Source organism: Conger conger, chromosome 3, assembly GCF_963514075.1.
Source record: "Conger conger chromosome 3, fConCon1.1, whole genome shotgun sequence".
In the NCBI taxonomy this organism is placed as follows: Eukaryota; Metazoa; Chordata; class Actinopteri; order Anguilliformes; family Congridae; genus Conger; species Conger conger.
In genome coordinates this window covers 1,712,204-1,717,203 of record NC_083762.1, presented here as the reverse complement: position 1 = coordinate 1,717,203, position 5,000 = coordinate 1,712,204, and the positions used below count along the sequence as shown (strand labels likewise).

At 47.9% G+C, this 5,000-nt stretch overlaps 1 protein-coding gene across 1 annotated transcript in view; it reads left to right on the top strand.

Moving 5' to 3' along the window:
* The window catches only part of LOC133125248 (disintegrin and metalloproteinase domain-containing protein 19-like), a 36,735-nt gene that overhangs the window by 12,147 nt on the left and 19,588 nt on the right, over nucleotides 1-5,000 (top strand).

The following is a 5,000-nucleotide window of genomic DNA, read 5'->3' as shown; positions in this document are numbered from 1 at the left end:
TGTGTGAGTGAATGGTGTGTGTGCCCTGTGATGGACTGGCGACCTGTCCAGGGTGTATTCCTGCCTTTCACCCAATGTATGCTGGGATGGGCTCCAGCCCCCCTGTGACCCTATTCAGGATAAGCGGGTTCAGATAATGGATGGATGGATGGTTCTCGTAGGGTAGAAGTGAGTATGTTTTCAAAGCAGAAAAAGGTTCAAATTAATTATATATTTCTCGCTAGGGGTACGATTTTATGCACATATAGAGTACCACCCCACCGAAAGTACCTTTTAGGAACATTCCATACCTTTATTTGTGCAAGTGTATATTGACCTGGGTTTGACAGCACAGGGTTTAAGGAAGGGCGAGTGATCTCCATTCTGTGCCAGTTCTGTGCATATATACATGAACATATCCCTATGTGTCTCTCTGTGATACCACACATCGGGCAGCCATTTTGTCCCAAAAAGCATCAGTTGCTGGAAGCCATTTCACTTCTTCCTTTGTCTGTTTTTCCTCCCTTCTTTTCATCTACTTCACTTTGATCCGCTAAATGTTGGCGAGGGAGACAGAGACTGCCTCGTGTCAATCTCACCTCTGCAGAGCTATGTGGGTAAATTCAGCTCTTTAAATATTTTATGGAGTTTTTTTGTGGTTGCGTGCCTCGCTGCGAAAGAGGTCAGCAGAACCCAGCGTGTTCTGCCAAAGTGGAAGGGGAATTGAGGCGATGGCTAGTGACAGTTAGTCCTCTCTTTACCACCGAGTGCACTCCCTGACCCCAGACTGTCTGACCTCTGTGCACTCTGGGATATCACAGTCCTCCACACTCATGAACTCCTATCATCAACACAGCCGAAGGGGGGTGCACTGTAATGTAATTACAGAATCGCCATCACAGCTGATTTAAGCACACCAGCTGATTACACAGTGTGTGTGTGTGTGTGTGTGTGTGTGTGTGTGTCACTGTGAGTCCTACCAGAACCCCCCCAGAACCACACACACCTGGGAGTCCTTTCACATACACACCACAGATCAGCACATTCCTCAGCTACAGGGAGCGGGGGGCATCTCCTGAACAGAGCCTGAAATACAGGCTCAAATACAGGCTCAAATACAGGGTGTTTCTCACTCTGCAGGCTCAAATACAGGGTGTTTCTCTATCGAGAGAAAAAGGATCAGATCTGGAAGGATGTCAGATCTTGAGCAAACACGCCGGTATCTCTCTGAAACATAAACAGCGGAGAAACCATCTGAAGAGCTGAATTTCTGTTGAAATAAACGTGCGGCCATCTGCCCTCTTGTTTTCAAAGACCTTCTACAGAGTCTTTTTCTCAAACCAGGAATTTACAGTACTCTGAAGCACTTTGTAAACACAGAGAAATGTATTTTGGGTGCGTTCATTAATTCTCTCTGTAAATCTGCTCTGGTTTCAACGTCATAGAGTGACCAACTGTCCGTTAACATTAACGCTGATGTTAGCTAACGTTAGCTAGCTTTCTGTTGCCCATTCCGTTAACATTAACGCTGATGTTAGCTAACGTTAGCTAGCTTTCTGTTGCCCGTTTTGTTACACAGAGTTCAATAATACTGGCTGGAGTACCAATCGAGCCACAACCATCACATTTTGCAACGACATTTTTAGATTGGACTCGCACTCAAGTCAGAAAGTCGAAGATTGGGTGTTGGCTCCAGTGCTGTTGGTATCGTGGTGTTCAGTGCCGTGGCGTAACACCACACTTGTGTATCACATCCTGACAGTCTCCATGCCCACTGTGGCCTGGTGGTGAGAGAGAAACGGGAGGAGCCTGTAGCCTAGGGGTGCTTGTTTCAGATCAGTGCAGGGCCCTTAACCCTGCATTGTCCCAGGGGCATTGCCCCCTGCTTTTGCAAATAAACTAGATCGGTAAATAAGTCACCGGATAAAAGGTTAATGACTGCGGATTTAAAGGACATGCTGGTTAGTGGTGGAGAACAGAGCTCCTGAGTGCGCTGCAGAAGGTCCCTGAATAACCCAGGCTTCTGACGTGAGCATTCCAAGGCTTTGACGGAAAGAGAGAAAGAGTGAAGTCTTCAGAGGAATTTGACTGGAGAGAGGTTTTCTTTTCGTGGTGCGGACGGATTTACGGTGAAAAACGGCCCGTGGGGGAGTCTCTCAGGGGGAGCCTGGCCGCCCGTGGGCCCCATCCCTCTGTCTGTCTGTCCTCCTCACCAGGACGGCCAGACCCAGGGAGAACACGGAGAACACGGGAGAACACGGGAGAACACGGAGAACATGGAGAACAGGGAGAACACAGGAGAACAGGGAGAACACAGGAGAACATGGGAGAACACAGGAGAACATGGAGAACACGGGAGAACACAGGAGAACATGGAGAACACGGAGAACATGGGAGAACACAGGACAACATGGAGAACACGGGAGAACACGGACAACACGGAGAACAGGGAGAACACAGGAGAACATGGGAGAACACAGGAGAACAGGGAGAACACAGGAGAACATGGGAGAACACAGGAGAACATGGAGAACACGGGAGAACACAGGAGAACACGGAGAACACGGAGAACATGGGAGAACACAGGAGAACATGGAGAACACGGGAGAACACAGAGAACATGGGAGAATACGGAGAACATGGAGAACACGGGAGAACACGGAGAACACAGAGAACACAGGAGAACATGGAGAACACAGGAGAACATGGAGAACACGGGAGAACACAGGAGAACATGGAGAACACGGGAGAACACAGGAGAACATGGAGAACACGGGAGAACACAGGAGAACATGGAGAACACGGGAGAACACAGAGAACACAGAGAACACAGGAGAACACAGAGAACACAGAGAACACAGAGAACACAGGAGAACACAGAGAACACAGAGAACACAGGAGAACGGGCCGCGTGACTTGTTTTCCCTTCCGGCCCCTCGCTCCAGCCGAGGCGGAACCGGGTCGTTCTCCGCGTTCCTCGGGAGCGTTCCTCGGGCTCGTTCCTCGGGCTCGCTGACGGGGGGCTCTCCTCGGGTCAGCAGAACAGCGGTTCCCTCAGAAGGGAGTGGGAGATTTAGGGGATTGTAAACTGAACTGGTTTGTGGAGATGCAGGGGCGCTGGGGGTCACTCCGGGTGGCTGAAGCTAGCGCTCAGATCTGCTGCCTGACTGCACTGCAGAAATGTCTGTCAGGCCTTTTAGTCTTTTAATAAGACTTATGATCATGTTGTTTTTCTAAAAGTGTGTGTGTGTGTGTGTGTGTTTGTTGTGTTAATGTTTGCTTGGCAAGTGAAATTTTCAAAAATCTTGAAACAAGTTAAACTGTCTTACCTCGCAGTCTTAAGAGATGAGTTTTTGGGTCTCAGTGTGAGACTAAACTCTAAACTACCATCCAGCTGTCAGCTTGACCAGTTTGAAATCTGAGCCTGTTAAGCTGGTCATTAGCTGGTCGAGCACGTCTGAGCTGGTCAACCAGCTACCAGCTGTTTCAAAACATAGCTTGAGCTGGTCAAACCATGTCAAGCTGGGAGCTGGTCTGAACTGGTCAACCACCTACCAGATGTTTCAAAACATAGCTTGGGCTGTTTTCAGCAGGGAAAATACTTGTTATTTTTGGGGGGGTTTTTAAGTGTGGGTCTGTTTTATGTCAGCAGTCTGGCTCTGTCTGCAGCTCACCCTGAGAAGCCGCTTCAGAGTGAAGTGTATTTAATGCACTCTGGGTGGTGATGGACACTCTCTCAGTCTCTCACTCTCTCAGTCTCTCACTCTCTCACTCTCTCAGTCTCTCACTCTCTCACTCTCTCAGTCTCTCACTCTCTCACTCTCTCACTCTCTCACTCTCTCAGTCTCTCACTCTCTCACTCTCTCACTCTCTCAGTCTCTCACTCTCTCACTCTCTCAGTCTCTCACTCTCTCAGTCTCTCACTCTCTCACTCTCTCACTCTCTCTCTCTCTCACTCTCTCAGTCTCTCAGTCTCTCAGTCGCTCTCTGCTCAGACCAGAGCGCTGCCGTCTCTCAGTTCCTGTTGTGTAAGAAAAGCTTGGCGGTTCTTTGAACTGACACTGAACTGAACACCCGCCTGTGACTTTCTTGCATGCGCCCACAGACACAGAAAACCAGACACAGACTCATATGTGTAGTTTTGGGAGGAGACGGAGAGACATTTCACCCACAATATCTTCATAAGAATTGATTTCTAGACTCGACAGTTAATATGTTTGTGAGATTTGATGCTTGACGACGTGATACTAGCTGGTCTCTAGCAGTGTGTCTCCCTCAGAGACAGAATGACGTCTGCCCAGCTAACAATTTTAGCTTCTTTCAGCAGCCTAAACGAGACGTTTTCTGAAGGTTAGTTTTGGTTCCCAGAACGTTCAATTTGTTCTTAGGACGTTTGTATGTAACGTTTCTTCATATTTGTTCGCACAATGTTACAGTTGCGTAATATGAACCTTACTGTAGGTGACCTGCACATGTTTTTTGGGCAGTGTGTGTGTGTGTGTGTGTGTGTGTGTGAACTAAAACGTTCTTCAGTCACATGTTTCAAGAACATTGCAGGAGTGTTATTTTTGTAACTATTTAACAACTAAGTGGAACCGTCTTAATCTTCTCAGAATGTCCCCTGTTAGCAGGGATGTACTCCGAGTCACACACATTTCTGAGGGTGTGTCTGCCGTCCCTCACAAACTGCCATGCTTGCGGTTAACCTCCCAGCGCTTCTGAAATCAGCGATATGATGACAGCAGCCCAGGATGTGCCTGCATTTTCTCAGAAATGTTTTGCAAGGTTGTGTTACATCAGCCTCTCCTATGCAGACCTGGGTCAAATACGTAATTGTTTTGGATTAAAATACTTTTTCTGTGCTTGATTGATCTTGCCTGGTGCAATTGAGCCGACCATTGAGGACCAGAAGGTGGGGTTTGCACTTTTTTGAGTGTTTTCATAGGTTGCAACACATCAGACAAGCTCAGTAAAGTGTCGAAAAGTGCTTGAATCCAAAACAATTACGTATTTGACTCCTT